The sequence below is a fragment of the Mastigoproctus giganteus genome, chromosome 13, assembly GCF_048544385.1.
Source record: "Mastigoproctus giganteus isolate SK-2022 chromosome 13, ASM4854438v1, whole genome shotgun sequence".
NCBI classification, from domain to species: Eukaryota; Metazoa; Arthropoda; class Arachnida; order Uropygi; family Thelyphonidae; genus Mastigoproctus; species Mastigoproctus giganteus.
The window spans coordinates 152,504,489-152,525,911 of NC_143587.1; the positions used below are offsets into that span (position 1 = coordinate 152,504,489).

General features: G+C 40.8%; 1 protein-coding gene across 1 annotated transcript in view; it reads right to left on the bottom strand.

Moving 5' to 3' along the window:
- Positions 1-19,779, bottom strand: part of LOC150076528 (N-acetylglucosamine transporter UNC93A-like) — an 83,270-nt gene extending 63,491 nt beyond the window's left edge. The window contains exon 1 of the mRNA XM_090387378.1: positions 19,713-19,779. The gene's annotated coding sequence lies outside the window, so the exon portion shown is untranslated. The remainder of the gene's footprint in view (positions 1-19,712) is intronic.
- Positions 19,780-21,423: the final 1,644 nt, after the last annotated feature.

Below are 21,423 nucleotides of genomic sequence, written 5' to 3' on the forward strand. Positions count from 1 at the left end.
TTAATCTGAGGTGGTCTTCTTAAATTTAGATTACCTTTCAGGAGAATTGACTTTTTAGTATTTAATACTACTAGTTTGTGGGTGTTTGCCCATTCTTGTAGTGTGTTTACAGTTAAGTTGGCATACTGTTCAAGAACAGCCTGGGTGTTTGCCTTAACCAGCAGAACAAGGTCATCCACTAAGGCCAGTTGTCTGTTGGACCAATATTTATTTCCAGGAATTTCAGAGACCGAGAACTGGACCCTGAGGACATTCTTTAGTCACTTTACGGGTAATACAGTGGTATCTAGTCTTAAATTATACCTGCCTTTCACTGAGGTAATTCTGTATATGCATTTATACAGATTTAACATTGAGATATCATGGCGAAATATGCTGGGCCACCATAGTGCATCAAAAACACATCAAAGTCGATGCATATGGCAAAAAAGGCATGTTTCCTGTGTGGTAGCAGCAACATTCATCATTTTGTTCATACAATCCTCTATGGCGCTTCCTTGTTTGAAAGCGTATTGTTTCTCCGATTTTAAATTTGCACTCATATGTTGAGTGTCGATGTGACATAAGGTCATCGTTTCCATTTCCTTGGCCGGAAATGGCACCAAAGCGATGGGTCTATAAGATTTAGGATCTGTAGGCTGCTTTCTGGGTTTTTCATATTAGTCTGATATTTGCTGTTTCCTGTGCTGGGGTGTACAGTGAAAGTGCAAAGTGTGTTAGCTGTATAACGGCACCAAGGATTTCTCCGCTTGTTGTGTACACTGTTCGTGAAGCACATTACTCTGTGGAGGCCAGAGATTTAAGTGTGTGGGATATGATTATATTGTGTAGCGTTATGTTCTGTTGTTCCTCTGACCATTTAGCCATTGGGCTCCTAGTGGGACCCACCGTTGTCTACACTTAGCCACGAGGAGGCAGGTCAGGTACACCCAGTAGATAGATTATTTTGGTACTCTGGCAGGCCCTGCCACCTAGTTTCCGAAGATTTCAGTGGCAAAGGCCTTAAAAAAAAAAAAATGGGGCTAAACGCTGGAAGTCAGAAAAGGCCGAAATGGAATTTAAGCGAAGGTGAGATTAAAAGTTTTTTTGGCGTACTCGATCAGTTTAGTTAGTTGATTGGGTAAAGTGTGTTATTGTCATATGGCACCAGGGGTTTCCCCCATCTCCGCGTTGATTTCATTGTGGGTAAACCAGTTCGCTGGGAAATGCGAGAGATTAAAAGTGTGAGAGACTTGTCCATGTGTAGTGTCGTGTACCGTTGTTCATCTGGTCATTTAGCCGCTAGACCCCTGCTGAGGCCCAACGTTGCCCCCACTTATGCCCCGTGGAGACAGACCAGAAACCCAGTAGATTCAGTTTTACTCTGGCAGGCCGTGCCACTTACTTTCCCGAGATTTCGGCGGATAGGACCTAAAAAAAAAAAAAAATATATATATATATATATATATATACATATATATATATAAAAATTAAATAAAAAAACCCGTTAGGTTAGGTTAGTGACGATGCGCGCGCACACACACACACATATACATATATATATATATATATATATATATATATATATACACACACACACACATGTACAATTACATATGCGTTGGCGTGGGGGTATGATCGTTAAGGTTGTTATGCCGAATTATGAGCTCAAAGGATTTTTGGCACGTTAATTTTTGTTGTGTGGGGCTTTCGTTAGCGTAAATATAGGGGGGGAGACAGAAGACTGGGTGGTGAGAGACAGAAATATGGGACCAATAGGGTAGGTAGCCCCAGTTTTCAGTGAGGCATGCCCCACCAGAGTAGAAGATGTAGGGTGGCGAGGAGGCGAAGTAACGAAGGTCGACCCCCTCCCCCAAGGATGTGGGAATAAAAGGAGAAGGGGGATAGGGTGCCCTCTTCAGGTAGCCGTCAGTCTGTTGGCAGTTATGTTGCTTTTAGCCTCTTCTCTGTTTTCAATGCACTCATGGGATAATCCCCGTCCTAACATATCTCTTCCAGTTGTCAGCGTTCCATTCAGTCGAGTCTGGTGTCCAGCGAATTTCGATTTTCTGTTTCATCTGGTAGCGTTTCTTGTCAGTCTCTGTATTGTTGTTGTAGATTGCAATTAACATTTTCCTCCTGGCGAATAGATCCTGCGCGAGGAGAGAGAGAGAGAGAGAGAGAGCCCTGTATATTTCCTCTGAGTCCAGGAAGTGGGACTCCAATCCCTTCGGAAGGTATCTGATTCTTGTTATGAGAATCTCTCTGAGGTCCTCATATTGTGGACATTCATAAGCTAAGTGCCTCCAGCTTTCGCTCTTCCCGCATGTACAGCTGGGATCGTCGGTGATTATTCCCTGAAAAGCTTTTCATTTTAGGGGTCATGTCCTGTTAACAGCGTTGTCATGTGGTACCCTGGGAAGTACCACACCGGTTGTTTTGGATATATCTTGCGGATGTCCGGTAGCAAATTTTTTTTTGTCACTTCTCCCTTGGTGGTCTCAGTCCACCTTCTCTGCCAAAAGTTTAGGAGGTGGCTCTGTAACCTGACTTTTTCATTCTTTAGGCTGTTCGCTGGCTCAGTCGTGTAGCCCTGGTGGGTGGCAGCCATCCCCCTTGGACAGCAGGAACAGCAACCCTGCCCGGATAACCTCCAGATCCATGGGGAGCACTCCGCAAGCATCTTCGGTACTGTGGTCCTTACTGTGCTGCAAGCTCGCGTGGTTGTGAGTAATATGGTCCTTTGGATCGTTTCAAGTGTTCTTCTGTTCACAACTAGTGCCGCTTTGGGAAACCATACCGCTGCTGCATAGGTGATTGCTGTAAGAAAGTTGTTTTGTAGTATATTGACAGGGCTCTCTTTTTGAGACCCCAGTCCTTCTTTGTGATCCTGGCTACCATCCCAGAGTAGCCCTGATTTTTCTCCGGATGTATTTCAGGTTCTGTTGGAAAGACAAGTTATTATCCAGGATTATGCCTAAGTACTTTAGCTCGCTCACGAATTTTATGGTGACATTTTCAATTTTGATTTGCGGGGGGCTTCCGCAGTTGTAGTTTCCCTTTGAGGAGGATTAATGAGGTCTTTTCTGGTGAAATTCTTAATTGGTTTTTGGAAGCCCATTGTTGTAGCCGCTGTAGTGCCCGTTTTGCCAACGCTTCCAGTTGGGCCCTGGAGTCTGCCTCCACAGTCAAGGTAAGGTCATCTGCAAACGCATGCGCTCTCACGGGTCCCAGTTCCATTTCCAGGAACTCATCGAAAACCATGTTCCACATGAGTGGCCCCTACAGGCATCCTCTGTGCACATCTCTCGTAAGTTTCTGGTACTGCACGTTTATCTCCACTCTTCTTTTGGTTTGATAACTTTCGATGACTTGAGCATTAGTAGAGGCATATGATGCAAGAAAGCAAGCTTATGCAGCATCAGCCAAAAAAAAAAAAAAAAAAAACCCCTTCCACTTCACCCCTCCGTTCGTTCGAAATACCTGTCCATCTGAGCCTTAAATTTATTTAGGCTATGAACTTCCACAACAAGGGATGAAGTCTGTTCCACCAACCAACTACCCGCTGGCTAAAGGCAAATTTCCGCACATCTATCCTACATCTGTCTTTCCTCAATTTGAATTTATGCCCTCTCAGGTGATTATTCTGAGCAAGAGGCAGTATCCCATCAGCATTGAGCATGCTCAAACCATTCAAGGCTTTGTACACCTCTATCAGATCACCTCGCCGGTGCCTAGTCTCCAGACACTGCAATTTGCAAAACTTAAGCCTTTCTTCGTAAGAGCAATCCTTCGTTCCGTTCGCTAACCTTGTTGCCCTTCTCTGTACTCGTTCCAGCAGCTCTACATCCTTCTTGAAATGAGGCCTCCAGACCTGTATACAGTACTCAAGGTGTGGCCTGACCATTGCCTTATACAAGGGAATAATCACGTCCCTATCCCTGCTAGAAAAATTCCTGTATATCATTGATAAGACACCATGAGCTACTCTTGCAGCCCGTCTGCACTGTCAGAGAACTTCATATCTGCCTGCACAATTACCCCCAGGTCCTTTTCATTCTCTACCACTGTCAATGTAGTACCACAGAGTTGATACGTTGCTCTGGGGTTGCTGTTTCCCATATGTAGTATTTTACATTTGTCAATGTTAAACTTCATTTGCCACCTCTCAGCCCATCTGCTCAACCTTTCCAGATCCTGTTGCAGCAGCATAGCGTCAGTAGCGTCCTTAAGAACCCTGCCAACCTTTGTATCGTCTGCAAACTTGGACATTAAGCTTGATATACCATCATCAATATTATTTATAAATACAGAAAACAATGGACCAATACTGAACCCTAAGCGACTCTACTAATAACATTAGTCCACGATGAGCAGTGTCCATTAAATACCACTCTCTGTCTTCTGCCTCTCAACCATCCCTTTATCCATAGCAACAATTTGCCACCAGTGCCACACTGCTCCAATTTGTGCAGCAGTCTTCCATGTGCAAAAGTATCAAAAGCCTTTCTAAGATCCAAATATATAATATTAAAGTTATTCCTTGCATCCAATTCTTTTGTGACTACATCATAGTATCCAATCAAATTGGTCAGGGAAGACCTTCCCTTAAAAAAACCATAAACTTTATGCAAGTTAAGCGGCACCCGGGCCTCCCTCAGCCTCGTCAGGACGCTTGGCCACCAATGTGAGTCAAATGCCCGGGAAAAATCAACGGAGATGAGCAGCAAGTACTTTTGTCTGCAGTCCTGCACTATCTTGAGCTGATTCCCCAGTGGACCCCATAGTTGAGGTCCCCAGTCTGAAGCCATACTGGTTTGCGGCTGGGAGGCATGCTGTTTTGCTAATCTTTTATGGAGTAATCTTTCAAATAGCTTGCTGGCCACTAGGAGCAGTGCGATCGGTCGATAGGCCTTAGGGTTTTCTGGATTCTTTGTAGGATTTTTTAGTATTAATTTTAGGTTAGCTATTTTCCATGTAGTTGGGAATAGGCCAGCTTCTAAGCATCTATTGTGTAATGTGAGGAGTAATTGTGGCTGAAATTCTACTGTGTTCTTCAATATTTCGGGCTCGATGAGATCAAGGCTTGGGCATTTCTTGTTTCCTGATTCGACGTGCAGCCTCCCCGAGTTCATCCAGGGTAAAGGGGGGGGGGTTCTATCTCTTGATTGTTGTAGTTGTTGTTTTCACATGTGTGTTGCTGTGCTGGTAAGATTGGCATTTCTAGTTTTAGGAATATTGCATCTAGGATGTTACTTGTCGACTGCTCCCAAGTGGTGGTAAGATTTCCATGCTGGGTCCTGGTGGTAGCAGTCTCCTCCCCCCTGGAAAGCTTATGGTAGTTACCTTATAGACTACTCCCCAGGGGTTAGTGTTTCCTATTGTGGAGACTAGGAGCTCCCAAGCTTATCTTTTGCTTTTCTTGATGGCTTCGGTATATTGGTTTCTGTCTTGTTTATATCTCTGTCTCAATGCTTCGACTTCTTTTGCTGGCCATGTTCTTCGGGCTCTTTGAAAGTCTTCTTTCTTTCATCATTCTTCGCCGGAGCGATGAAACCCCCCTTGTCCGCCAAGGGACCGCGCCCATTTGGGGGTGTTTTTTCCTGATGGTTTGATTGCTTATTTCAATTATCAGTTCCGTGGTTGCCTTCTGTAGGCCAGGTGGGTTGTTTCGTGGATCCAAGGACGGCAGTTTGTTACGAATCGCTGTAGTTAAAACTCGTATTTCGACCAGTCTGCCTTGGCGACTGCGTATGTGTGGTGTATTTGCTTTACTATTTTTCCCTTGTCAGTGTTCTAGTTATTTTGCAGTGGTCCGAGATGGTCCACGCTTCCTCCACCCTCCAGTTGGCCACGTGGTTTGCCAGGTTTCTAGATGCCATGGTGATATCTATAGTGGCCTCCCAGAGGGTGTTGCAGTATGTTGGTAGCTGGTACGGCTGGTTCAATACTGTGAACTGCGAACCCAGTATGAAATCCTCGAGCTGTTGGCCGTTTTCAGTTCCCCTTCGGTCAGCAGTGGTTCTATGCCATAGCGGGGAGCAACAGTTGATATTCGCTCCAATAATTATTTTTTCGTTTGGTAGGGTGTTCTGGAGGTGACATAAGTAGCTAATTATGGTCACCATTTCCTGTCCCGGTCTGCTGTAGAGGGCCACAACATAAAGGGAGCCCAGTGCTGTGATAGTCTGGGCACAAGCAGCCCAGGCCATACAGAGTTGGGTTATTTTGGTTGCGGTTATGTTTGCATTTCTGATTAGAACCGCTGCCCATGGGGTGTTCTCTTCAGAATGGATTATCTTATATCGGAGTGGGTACCTCGCTACACGCCCTGCGTGGTCGTATGGCTATTACAGAATAATTACGTCTATATTTTCCTCATCTGCCTTGATCCTGATCTGGTCTGCCACTGCTTTGGATCGCTGTGCATTTATTTGTATTATTTTGATCATTGTTTTATAATATTCTTTAGTTCTTGTCTCCATAGTTGATTCTATTTGGTAGTTGCTCTTGACTTTGAGATAGGTCGGGCAGTTGGGATCTCTGATTGAGTGGGCATGATGGACTTGCAGTTTGCGCAGTCAGCTTCTTTGTCTTTGTGCGGGCAATCCTTAAATCCGTGTCCCTTCTCGGTGCAACGTCCGCACTTTGGGACCGTTTGGGAGCATACGTGGGAGGAGTGGCCGAACAACTTGCAGCATCTAAAGCATTTGGAAACTGCCACTCGTTCCTGAAAGCTATAGCTGTCCCATTCTATGTATACTCTTGTCCTATCTTTTTAGCCTTGCCATGCCTCTGGGCCAAGTTCAACGCTCCGACTATTATTGATTCCGCCTCTTGCCTTTATGTGGAATTTTGGAGTTATTACATCATGCGGTTCCTTATCTGGTATTTCCTTTTATATGTTTTCGTTCGTAGTATAGTTCTTTCACGAGCTGTGTGGCCGTAACTTCCGGGTTTACATCAAAGATTAATATTGATGGTCCTTTCCTTTTGGGTGGCTGAGCCGTAAGACCAAGGGCATCTATTTTAGGTTTTTCTATTATGCTCTGTGCTTCTTGTCTATCACCAGCCCTACGTCTCTCATTTTTCGCATTCCTTTAATTCTCGTGTGCCCGAGGTTCTCCTGCATGTTGTTGATTATCTCTATTTTAAGCTCCTCGCTTGTGGAGATTTTACTCCTGCTGTCTTTCATCGTTTGCATCTCTTTGTGATGCTGTTGGTTCAGGTTGTTTCCTTGTTTCGGCCTGCGAGCGGGCCTCCCTTTCGAATTTAGGGTCTACTTCCTTTCTGTTTTTCCTCTTGCTTAAGGTGGCCCCTGAACGGGCCCTTCTCCATCTCGTCTGGTTGATCTATTATGGTCATTTCGTTGCTTTGTTTCTGCATCCTGGAGTCCGTAATTTTTTCGTGTCTCCCTTCCATCGTTACGTATGCCGAATAATCGGGAATGCTTCAGTATATTCTGGTAGCTCTTATAAAAAGGTGGCAGTTGTTACCCACAAGTTCGTTAGTTTATCTGTTGCTGCACAAACAGTTTTCAAATATATGGGCTATCCCCCACTTCACTTTGGAGTGGGGGGGACAACAGCTGAATGCAAAAATACTCCCTAGAGGAGTGGAACCACTTCTCTAGGGGGCGGCTAGCCAGAGGCGGATTTAACGGCGGGCGCGCCCTGGGCCCCGACTTAAGAAGGGCCCACGCAAAACCCCAACAAATTAGTTGAACTAATATGTTCAACTATTAGTTCAAAACTTTGCGATTATTATTATGCTATTATTAATTATATTATACATATATTATATTCAAATTTTTTGGAAATAAAACATTAATAGTACATAATATTTTTTCTTTATTTAAAAAAAATGGTTAACATGTATTTTTATTTTCCCTGTCTCTCTCTTTTTTTTAAGGGGCCCAAAATTTTCTTCTGCGCTCAGGGCCTCAACCGATCTTAATCCTCTACTGCGGCTAGCACAATAGTGGCATTCAAAATACAGCAGTGTGGTCCAGAAGATAGTTCGCGCCTTACCATGGAAAGTTTATGGCGGGGGGGGGTACACGATATCTCATAGCTTTCTTGATAAAATCACTCAGTTTGCTGAAAGGTTGGGACCCAGTCACTGTCCAAACTTCCACCCACCGGTATTGCACTATCTCCGGTGGGTGTGGGATTTGTGCCCATGGCACTAAAGGTAATAGTAGACCCAGGCTTGGCTGCTTGTGCCTGGGAGCAGGCAGCGGCTGCCTGGGTGTTGGCTGCTCCCTGGTGGCAAGGTGGACATACACAAGCGATAAAAAGCTTGCTGAGTTTCTGCACCACCACAGACGTGCAAGGTGGAGATGGGCTAAGGCCTAGGAGCCACCCTTGATACAGGTAAAACACACACACACACACACACACACACACACACGTGTTCATATATAATATAGTATATATATAGGTATAATGAGAATGATAATGCTAATGTATATAAAATTGTATATATATATTCTCTGTAAGTTCTTGTATATAAAATGTAAAGAATTGTGTGTACAAATAAATGGAAAAAATGGAATGTCCAAACTTACAGTCGCTATACCACCGCCTTAGTCAAGTTGTCAGGTTGAGACGTGGCCGCCGCGTTATATTGGCAGCCTCCCTGCCGCCAGCTACATGGTCACCATGCGGTCTGGCAACAAAGGATACAAATAAATAACGCTTCAACCAGACGATATTCCCAAGTATATGACAAAAATTTCTCACCAGCGTAATCCTCTGTTTATACTCCTGTGTGCATACTTTTCTTGGGTTAAATAACACTTAAAACACATATTTAAAGTAAAAATTACGGAGTTGACTAAAACACGTCCACACGGTAAGACGGCCATATTGGCGATCGCCCTGTTGTGGGGGGGGGGGGGTAATTGTATGTATTGTCGTCATACGGCAACAGAGGTTTGCCCCATCTCCGCGTTGTTTTCATTGTCGTGAACCAGTTCACTGGGAAATGCCAAAGATTTAAAAGTATGTAGGAACTGTTCATGTGTAGTGTCTTGTACCGTTGTTCATTTGGTCATTTAGCTGTTGGACTCCTATTGAGGCCCAACGTTGCCCTACTTACGGCCTCCTGGAGGCAGACCAGGAACCCAGCAGCCGTAGATTTACTCTGGCTGGTCCTACCGCTTAATTTCCTGGGATTTCGGCGGCTAGGACCTAAAAAAAAATAATAATAATAATAAAAAATTTAAAAAAATAATAAAATCTGCGATATCGTAGGGATAATATCGCTTAGGTTTGCTAGGCCGAGTTTTTGGCGTAAGGTAATTTTATCATATTAAGTTTTTGATGTGTGGGGCTTTCGCTGTGATGAAGGTAGAGAGGGGGGAGAGATCGAAGATTGTGGGAAAGACAGAAATATAGGGCCAATAGAGTAGATAGCCCCAGTTTTCAGTGGGACATGCCCCACCAGAGTAGAAGTTTGGGGGGTGGTGGAGAGGGGACACAGAACGTCCCTCCCCCCCAAGGAAGTGGGAATAATAGATGAAGAGGGCAAGGGTGTCCTCTTCAGATCGCCATCAGGCTGTTTGCAGCTGTGCTGCCTTTAGTCTGTTCTCTGCTCTCTGTGCTGCATTTAGTCCGTTCTGTTTTGTCAAACATGGGGCAAGCCCCGTCCTTGCTTTTCTTTTCCGTGTGATCAGTACTCTTCTTGTCCAAGTACTGGTCCCCTGCGATTTCAGTTTTCTGTCACATTTGGAGGGGGTTAAAGTGTAAAGTGTATTTAGGGTCATACGGCACCAGGGGTTCCCCCATCTCCTCTTTGTTTACATTGTGATGGGTGTGCCAGTTTGCTGGAAATGCCAGAGATTTAAAAGTGCATGGATATTGTAATTTTGTGTAGTGTCGTGTACCGTTGTTCATCTGGTCATTTAGCTGCTAGACCCCTACTGAGGCCCAACGTTGCCCCACTTTCGCCCCGTGGAGGCAGACCAGGTACACCAGTATTATAATTATTTACTCTGGCAGGTCCTGCTAGAGTAAATAATTTCCTTAGATTTCAGTAGCTAGGACCTATTAAAAAAAAAAAAAAAAGTGCACATATACATACACATCAATTGGTATAGGTTAGTTCGCGTGGTGAAAAGGCTCTAGAATGAGAAGCCGAGAGTTTAGGCGAAATTTATTTTGATGGTTAAATTTGGATTGTGTGGGACTTTCGCTTGCGTATAGTTAGAGTGGGGGGAGAGAGACTGAAGATTGGGGGGGATATAGTCAGAAAAAAGGAGCCGATAGGGAAGGTAGCTCCAGCTTGTAGTGGGGCATGCCCATGCCCCATCAGAAAGAAGAGAAGGGTGGTGGGGGTTGCAAGAGATGGCAAGCCGTGGGTTTGTGGGGTTACTATATTTCCGGCGCATTTTGAACACGGTAGCCTTTGCGCCAATAAACGCCTCCACTCCAACGATTGTATTTCAGTTTAGCTCTGCGATTGGATGAAGAAATTATAACAGCAAAGTCGAACAATTTTTGATTAGGAACCTTAACCAGTTTCACAGTTCATCCAGGTTAAAAACTTCAAACTCCTATTAAACAGCGAGCTGTGAAGCAGGTGCGTAGTTTATCTACACCCGTAAGCATTCATTGTTGAATATTCTGTTTTGGGAGGGAAGAAGGAGAGTGAAAAATATGGAAACAGTTATGAAGAATAAATTCAATTCAAATTTTATTTATAAACATTTTGGTATATTTCATAATAATCACTGCATAATTATTAAAAACGTTATTTTATATACAAACTTAATTATATTTTACAAAGTAATTTTTAATGTCTTGTTTTGATAATTTTCGATTTTTTTTTACGGATTGATAGGATTAATATAACGTTTTGTTCTTCGAATTTATGAATCTGTCTGAAACTCTATTGATATGTACACGAAGAGAAAGATTTATGGATGATTCTTAAAAATTACATCTGTGCTATATGTGTGAAACGATTCATATGCATTTGTTTATGTTACTGTACTTGCTTGTATAAGACCTGCACTATATATTTAGAGGAAATATCTCTTTTTATACTAGTATACAGGGTCCTTTAAATAAATAATTATATTATTTTACTATATGATCATCCGTAGATCATCTGCTTTTTTTTTTTTTTTTTTTTTAGCTTAACATATCTTAATTCAGATAATTTAAATTAAGATAAAGGGGGGAAAATCAAAACTTGAGTTTCTATATAGTAATACTGTTGTAAACTAAATGACAAGAAGTTCAGTTCTTGTCACATTAATTCTGATATCGTTGGGTATGGTGTCATCGTGAAATAACGGACACAGAACTTAACTATAGCGAATACGGTGTGATAGAAGAGATATGGAGTGGGTGAAGTAAAAGTTGTCTGAAAACGACCAGTTCATTTCCAGATTCTGATAAGTCCAGTTTGAATTTGTGTAGAGTTCGATGACTACTAGTAACCGAAAGCTGGTAGTATGGTATATTACAAGCCAGACAACTGCAAACAGTATGATAATCTCGTTAGGTAACTTGAATGAGGGAAGCAACTGTGATTTCCTCGTTATGGATGGCTCTTGGAAATTGTGGACGGGCAGTACACAATTTTTCGAAAAACTGGATGATGGTTGACTACAGTATGTAAGATAAAGTAGCAACCTTCGTTAGTGGTACAGTGGTTACAATCGTTGTCACCCTCGTGGGTAATTATAGCCATAGCTACTGATGCACTATAAAACCCTTAAACAAACAAACCCTCGTGGGTAACACAGTTGGTATAAACACCCTCCTCCCCACACCAGATGGAAAAAGAGCTGAGTTCGAATTTCATCAATGACGCAAAGAAATTTTATGGGTTTTTACCACAACGTGATTGAGTTAGTCAGTCTCAGGCGAGGGTAGCTTGGTTTTTCTACCGGAAACTCGGGTTTTTCGTCCAGCAACAGTAAATCGACCACAGAACACTCAGTTTACAGACAATATACACGGAGAAACATGGCTTTAGTTGCCAATGCTCGTAAAAAAAAAAAAAAAAAAAAAGTAGCTGGAGGCCGCTGATTTTTATCTAAGATCTGTTGTAGTTTAGTCTATTCTTAAAAATGACCATCTTTGTTTTTGTTGTGCTAATACTTAATTTATTTGGTTTGGTCCAATTAACTAAGTCATTTAAGACAATTAGCCTGAACTTTCAGACCAGTTCTAGACGAATAGCTGATTAAAATGGCCAAGTCATCAACGTAGGCATGGGTCTTAGAGAAGGTAAGACTCATTCAAAACATTATTCCAAATAAGGGATCTCAGGATAGAACGCTGAGGATATGCTCTAGAAATATCACGGGTAACATGCTGGAATTTAGAATTCAGAATAAGCTTATTGTACTGGAAATTACTTCTGACGACCTTGAATAACCAAATAGAGCAACCAGCTGTTGTAAGACGTTCTTGGGCGCTCTCCTGCCGAAGGGAATCCAAAGCGAAGTCAGCAAATATATCAAGGTCGTACCTAGAACGAGATTACTCAACATGGAAAAGCAAATATACAACGGCATCTTTGCAGGACTTGCCTCAACAAAGAGCCATATTGTCTCGGAGAAAGTAAATCTTGAGAGATGGACATAGTTTTCATTCTCAACGCAATTAGGCGACCCAGCAGCTTATCTAAATTTTCTAATGAAGCAGTTGGCCTAAAAGATTTAGCCTCATAAGGTTCATTTGACTTCTTATTAATTTTTACGATAGCTGCCTTCCAGATATTAAGGAACAGTATCTGGGAGACTCCAGAAATTTTACTGTTGTTTAATAAGTGTCTCCAGATACTTCCTGGAGACATTTATAAAATAATAATAACAAAATTTGTGGTTAGTTTGTAGAGTCTAATAATGAATACATTTTCTAATAGATCAATACCTGGGTATTTATTAATGTTGTTATTTTTAGAGAGTCTTAAGTTCATCATCCGTAAAATTTGGAAAGTATCATCGGAATGATACGTGAGAAGAATGTTCAGCAGTATCGTAAGCAGGATCATCAACAGGAAAACTGCAGTATTTTGCTCGTTAATAGTCTCGATGTTGTAGTTCACAGTTGAGAAAATATCTGGAGAAGTTCTCATGATCTTATTCCAAGTAATTTTGTAAAACAATCACAATAGATTGGACTTTTGTAGAACGTATTAAATTTGTCCAAGATTTTCTCCGTTGTAGATCGAAATCTTTTTGACACAAGATTTTTGAAGATTACAATAGCTGTTTTTTAGATACTCAGATTCTTCCTGCGACCAGTGTCGTCGATATTTGCGTCGAACTCTATGAATTTCTTTATGAAGGATTATTAAATCTATATTCCACCTAGGTAAATTTTTCGGTGTTATAATTTTCTTTTCAGTACAGGTAGTGCTCGACTTTACGAGTTAATTCGTTCCTAGCGAGCGCTCGTAAAGCGGAAATTTATTTCCCATAAACATATGGTTAAAAATAGGGATTACGTTCTCAACAATGAAATTAGGCAGCTAATTAGTTTGTTTAAACAATGAATGATTTATCGAAAGAAATGAAAACGTAGCCTGTAAAATGAAGCAAATAATAATAGTAGTAGTAGGTGATGCAATAAAGCAAGTGTATGAACTTGTGCAGCATCAGCCAAAAAAAAAAAAAAAAAAAAAAAAACACACCATACCCTCCAATTGCCTGTCCAGTTCCTCCTTAAATTTATTCAACCTATCAACTTCCACAACGACAGATGGAAGTTTGTTCCAGCAATTAACCACCCGCTGGCTAAGGGCAAATTTCCGCACATCTATTCGACATCTGTCGTTTCTTAATTTGAATTTATGCCCCCTTAGGTTCGTAATATGAACAAGTGGAAGGATCCATCAAAATTCAGCGTGCTCAACCCATTCAAGGCCTTATACACCTCAATCAGATCACCGCGCAGGTGCCTAGTCTCCAGCCACTGCAATTTGCAGAACTTAAGCCTCTCTTGGTAAGAGGATCTCTTCATTCCCCTCACCAATCTTGTTGCCCTTCTCTGTACACGCTCAAGCAAATCTACATCCTTCCTAAAATGAGGCTTCCAGACCTGTACGCAGTACTCAAGGCGTGACCTGACCATTGCCTTATACAGAGGAACAATCACCTCATTTTCCCTGCTAGCAAAATTCCAATATATCATTGACAAAATCCATGACCTGCCCTGGCAGCCTGTGTGCATTGCTCAGAAAACTTCATACCTGACTGCACAATTACTCTCAGGTCTTTTTCATTTTCTACCAACTTAAGTGTAGTACCACACAGTTGGTACGTTTCTCTGGGGTTACTTCTACCCATATGCAGTACTTTGCATTTGTCAAGTTTAAACTTCAGTTGCCACTTAGCCCATCTGCCCAAATTATCTAGATCCTGTTGCAGTAGCACACTGCCATTGCTATCATTAACAACCCTGCCAACCTTTGTATCTACTGAAAACTTCGACATTAAGTCTGATATACCTTCATCAATATCATTGATAAATATACAAAACAACAGTGGACCCAACACCGAACCCTGTGGGACTCTACTAATAACATTAGTCCACGAAGAGCAGCACCCATTGATAACCACCCTCTGTCTTCTCCCACTTAACCATCCTTTTATCCATTGTAGCAACTTACCCTTAATACCATTCTGCTCCAATTTGTAGAATAGTCTTCCATGCGCAACAGTGTCAAAAGCTTTCCTGAAATCCAAATATATGATATCAAAATTATTTTTTGCATCCAGTTCCTTTGTAACCACATCATAATATCCTATCAAATTTGTCAGACAAGATTTTCCCTTAACAAACCCATGCTGTGTCTGAATTATTGCTGCAGTCTTGTCAAGATGATCCTGCAATGCATCTTTAACCAGTGACTCCATTATTTTACCCGGAACAGAAGTTAAACTAACTGGTCTATAATTACTCGTGTCACCTTTCGATCCCCCTTTGTGAATTGGGGATACATTTGCACATCTCCAGTCCGTGGGAACCTCCCCTGAGTCCAAGGATGCTCTCATAATTATGGCTAAGAGTTTGCTTAGTTGCTTTGCCGCCTCCTTTAATATAACTGGATAGATCTCATCCACCCCAGGTGCTTTTCTTATGTTTAACTTCAACAATTTCTTCTCCACTTTGCTCTCAGTTATTACAAAATCATTAAGTATCCTGCTACAATTTGATAACCTTCTGCCATTTTTAAACCTTAATAATTCCTCATGTGTGAATGTAGATGCAAAATACTCATTCAGTTTGTTTGCTATCTGAGTAGGATCATCAACAGTCGAACCATCGATGTCAAGTGGACCAATCAGATTCATCCCCTTCCTTTTAGTGTTTATATAAGTAAAGAAATCCTTGCTGTTTTTCTTTGCATCTTTTGCCAAGGATTTCTCGTAATCTGCCTTCGCCTGCCTAACCTCTTTTGTGACCTGATTACAGACTAGCTTATATCTGCCATAGGCTTCTGAGTCGCTTGATAATTTATATGCATCCCATGCATTTTTCTTCTCTGTTACGAGTCTCATTAGTTCATTTGATAATCAATGAGGCCTAAACCTTGAACAATATTTCTTAATAGGTATGAAACTTTTAGTAGCATCCACGATTAATTCCTTGAATGCTTCCTACTTAGAATTTACAGTTGGTAACATCGTCCGTTGATCCCACTGTACAGCATTTAAAAAACTTTCTGAGACCACTGTGCTCACCTTTACGGAAGCAAAAACCCTTTCCTTTACTCCTGATGGTAATTAAATCTTTAAGTAAATCCCATATCAGTACACTGTGATCACTGCCACCTAGTGGTTCCTTTATCTGCAGATTCTTAATACGCGAATGATCACTGCTGATAACCAGATCAAGAGTACTACTCTCTCTGGTTGCCTCTCGAACATGCTGCAGCAGAAAACAATCATCCAATAAATCCACAAAAGTCTGGTTAGTGTGTGAGTGACCAACCCACAAGTTCCAGTCAATATCTGGGAAGTTAAAATCCCCCATTATAAGACATTCCGATTATAATAATAATCGAAATTATAATAATAGAGAAATTATTTACGACTTATAAAAATGTTAAAGAATGTTTATTCATCATCAATTAAATGCACACTCGTTGATCACTCATTAATGGCTCGGCACTCGTTGGTTTGTTGCACAAGGAGTCGTCTTCTTCAGTCGTCTTTCAAGAGGCGTTTGTTTCCAAGGTTATCTCTTTTAATTATAAAATTTACGATTGCATGCAAAAGCATTTTTTAACGGCATACACAAATTGTAACTAATACGATTCGCGTGGAGTAACAAGTTTACGAAGCTTAAAAAAAAAAAAGGAATGAAGAGAAGATTCTGAGAATTTATTTATGTTTTTTACACGATTGAAGATTTCAGTAAAGGGCAAACACATTTCACCATAATAACGTAAAAAACCACACAATTCAGCTTTCGGTATTTTCGCAAATGCAGTAACATCAACGCTTCCGTAGCCAGGTGTGCAGGAGGAGCAGTGCTTAGCACACGCTTCTTGATTAGACCGGGGTTTGAGCCCGTGACCACCAAATACGTAGGAAGCGGAAAGGGCAGAGAATGACCACCGCATATCTCCGGAGCAATATGGCCTTAGTTGCTAATGCTCCTAAAAACCAAATAACAAACAGCAATAACATTGGGTGAACTACCCATTTATAATTGCTTGCAGTAACAGAAAAGCCCAATAAACCGGAAAGTACAAATTGTTTTATGGTCGTGACCTTCAGAAATGTGTTTTAGAAAAATATCAAAAACGCGTTCAAAATTGTTTCTTATAACGGAACATATGACAACGATGAAAGTTGTGCATTTTAATGATTTGAATTGTTAACTAATACAATTTAGAAACCACGCTCCCGACCTTTTATATGGCCTTAAGGTCACGCTCGTGACCTTAAAAATGACATTTTAGAGAGAGAAATAGTTTAATTATACAGCGAAATTTTAACTTCCGAGATCTTGAAACGAATTACCAAAAAACAATATGTTATTGGGTTCACATTACGATACGATGGTGCCTCTGGAACTGATTAATATCGTAAAGCGGGGTACGCACGTGATTTGGAATGCAATATTTATTAATATTCATATTTTCGATTTTGTTGATACTTGGGGAAAAAAAAAAAAATCGTAAACCCGGAACTCGTAAAGCGAGATCGCAGGCTTAAACCACGGTCACTCAAAGCGCGTGTACTTCTGTACCCTCCCACTTAACCTTGGTCTTCACAATGCGTCTTAACCGTAACGTAAGGAAGACCGTAACGTACCTATAAGAAGCCTTGATTAGAGAATTCTCTTTAGAAGGAAGCAAGGCCAGTGGCAGAAAATGAAGTCAAAAGATCGGTATGTTCCGATTGAAAATCATTTTTAATAGGGTGATTTATCAGTAAGTAATGGTCAACCAATGATCAACAAGGTAACATCGATGTTAGCTTCTCCGGTAAAACTACTCCATGTATACGTTTGGCCGGTCGATTCATAACAGATAGGTCAGGTTCACAAGTAGTCACTCAGTGAACTACTTGTGAACTTTAGTAGTCACGCAGGCTTAAACCACGGTCACTCAAAGCGCGTGTACTTCTGTACCCTCCCATTTAATCTTGGTCTTCACAATGCGTCTTAACCGTAACGTAAGGAAAAGTAGAACAGAAACAAGTAACGTGGGTATCAGTTCAAGTTTTTCTTGCTGACAGTGAATATAATCAGGGATTGGAATGTCAGTCTGGTCCGCCACGAGCATCTGTACCTATACGTGCTTGATTATTGAAAATAACAATTTTATTAATGAGCGTTCCGTTTCCGTAAAATTTTCCATTTCTACCCTGGATATAACTCACTTTTACATCAAATGTATACTAGGAAAATATTTCCGCGTAGGGTTTTCGGAAATGCTAAATCCGCCACTCTCAGCTTGTGCTTTCCTATCTTCAAACCATGGTTGCAGTTAAGTTGCTGTTTACTTTAGTGTGTAGACCGGCCTCTGTAGCCGAGTGGTCAGAGCAGGAGTGCAGTAGCACACGCTCTTTGAGTAGACCGGGGTTCAAGCCCCTGACTGCTGAATACGGTCGATCTGCCAACCCGCACTGGACCAGCGTGGCAGATTATGGTCTATTTCCCTCAGCATGAATTGTTCAGGAGGCTTCCATCCTGCAGTGGGTTGATAATGGCTGCACTTTACCTTTAGTGTGTAGTTCCTTTTAGAAGAGGCTTATCCGTTGAAAACCTGCAATGACGCTTTGGTCTATTACCCGCCGTGCTTCCTCAACTTGCTTCTGTCGACGACGATATTTAGTGGTCAAGGTTATTCGGCAGTCTACGTTTCTGTCTTAAACATATATATAGTAATAATTTGCCTTTTTCTCTGAAAGTGAACTCATTAGTACTCCTGTGACTGGCCACAAACTGTATTGCATTACTTAAATAATATATTTTTTTTTTGCTTTTACACGGCTGCTTAGTCCAGTGGCAATATTGTCTTATGCCATACAACAATTTGGTAGTAGATACGAAAATGCTGCCGGCGATAATTTGCTTAATAGTGAGAATCAGCCAGCTAACAGAAACTATGTAATCATGAACCAGTAGCAGAACATTTCGTGGTTTGGGGGTTATTGCTTAATGCGTTCACCGGAACAAAACTACCAGCTGGCTTCCTGGATTATGATGTGTCAGTCCACGGAAGCTGTAGTTGGTTCCTATAGTACGAACAATGGCAATACATGGCCATCAGGGTCGTGAGCGACTACCTGAATGGATTGGCACACCTAGGGCCCTGAGCTGGATATCATTATTCTTCTCTTTCTTGGCGATTCCTTTCTACTTCGCTCTCTCTCAGGGTAACTCGGGAATTTTTTTTTTTTTTTTGGCTGGTGCAGCATAAGCCTCAGGCTTCCTTGCACCATATATGGCTAATAATAATAATTCGTTACATCTACCATCCTCCCGCTTCTTTCCCTATTATCCTAGGCATAAAGAGTTTTGCTTGACTTTTTAGTAGGTGGACCAGTAACGAAACTACAAATTATTTACCTCCGCGCGAAATTCTCAAACAGTTCCCTCCATCATGCACTTTCATCACCATAAAAAACCAGCAGTTGCGCACCATTAGGTCGTAGCGATATGGTACGTTGAGCTCTGAGGTCCACCAGAGCTCAACGTACGGTATTTTCATAGTCTGAGAATTGTTCTCTAATATTGAAAAATGTGAATTCTTTCTGAATTGGCTTATGTACAGCTACGAGAGTGGAATCTTTATTTATTTATTATTATTTTTTTAACACGAAGTGTGTTTATCTATATCAAACTTACAATTTCAGTTCAGTTCATTCATTCATTCATCTGCAGAATTCCAATTATTCAATGGATCTTTATATAGCGGCATGCTCAGTTCTTAGCGATACAAAAGTGCTATTACTACCTTTACTGACAAATGACATTAGCTCTCGCCAAAAATATTTAAATACAAAATACAAAAAAACTAGCAAACACCTTGAAGAATTCCTGCAAAATTCCAGTTGTTCAGTGGACTTCTATATAGTGGCGTGCTCAGTTCTTAGCGATACAAAATTTCTCTTATTAACTTTACTGACAAATGACATTAGCTCTCGCCAAAAATATCTAATTAAAAATACTTAAATACAAAATATAGCATTTGAGAAATACAAAACAGTAGCAAACGTCTTGAAGATATAATGTCAAATATTTACATACTTGATTTCGGCAGGTTTACCTTCGTTCCGTTTTACCTTCAAGGGCGTTCAACTAACTTGTAGTGCATTCGTCAGGTCTAGTGTTACATAGTATGAACCACGTGATAATCTGCAACGTCACTTCAGAATTCATAAATACTTGCAACCTGTTTCCAGGAAGTTCGCAGAAACTGTGCTTATCGGTATTTGCCGTATTAACCTGCTTGTATCCTTTGCGCACAAACATGCGTTAATATGAATCGCATTTAGTTTCTTTTTTGGGTATTTATAAATAGCAGCGTTATCGAAAGGTTTCGTGTTTCTAGGAATTTGCAATGAAATAAATAAAATAAAGATTCAGTTACTGGAAGTTAAGTATTTTTTTTTTTTTTTTTGTGTTACTCTGTATGTCCTAGGCAGAAGGGTTCACAAGGAAATGTTACAAAGCAGGTAATTTAAAAATAACATTTAATTAATATCCATAAATACTTGCAGAGTCTTACTAATGTAAGAAGTAATAGGACAGCTGACTGAGAGGCAAAATGTAATAGGAAATAATATAAAACAAGTTGACCTAACTGGTGTGCTGCCAGGTAAGATTTGAAGTGCTGCCTTGTGATGATTTAATTTGGTAATAAATGTTTTTGAAAAGTCGTGTATTCAAAGGTGTTTGAGAATGCGCGTTATATATGTTGAGAGTCAGCTATGATTACACATTTGGTGTACTTCTACAACTCATATGCAGAGTAGTCTTTTTACTTTGCCGGCAGGTATGCCCGATTCTGTGGTATTTGTTACCAGGTGATCGCAGAATGCCGTGGATATTGGTTATACAGGTCAAAAATAAGTTTCCAGTTTAACGTTCAATAGTTCGTTTATTTAATCAGCAAATTCCACGGCACTCTTCGTAGTTAATGATCATAGTAGATCGAGTAGCGTAATGAATAAAAGTTGCGTCTCGCTTTCATCAGGTATGCCTGAAATGAAAACAAATGCAGCTTTTATCATTTACGATACTCATTCAACGAGTAGCTTGATTAATCGATTGATTAATTTTGGCTTTTATGGCGCATGAGCGACTAAGACCATGAGCGCCAAGTCCGCAACGAGTAGCATGAACGAGTAGCAGTATATTATAAATATACAGTACTTATAATATTCTTACTAGCAGTGTCAGTTAGTCATCTGCCAAAAGCATCAAATTACTTAATTTCTTATTTAAAAATTAACTTATTAAATTCTGATTATGGTTCCCAGAAAACTGCTAGTACCAGGCGGTTAGGGAAGACGGTACACGATCATCATCCCAGGGACTCACATTTGGTGAGTATGGCCTTGGCACACCCAGAGTCCTGAGCTGGATATCATCATTCTTCTCTTGTGATTTCCTTCTTCTTCTCTCTCTCTCTCTCTGGGTCACAGGGTAAATTTTTTATTTTTATTTTTTTTTTTGTTTTTGGCCGGTGCAGCATGAGCCTCTGGCTTCCTTGCACCATAAAGCTAATAATAATAATAATAATCTCATATCAGTGGCTTGCTTATAGGGCAAAATTACGTTTGCTCCCTTTCTGAGAGTGCTTATGTGTAAGGGAACTGTAATAGAAGTAAATTCACAAGCGATCTAGACCACATGGAAAATAAAAGTGTAACTATAAGGGGTGTATCAGTGTGGTTTAAAAAAAAAAGCCGTAAAATGGAAAATTTAATTTTCTATGTAGTAATAAGAGTTTTTT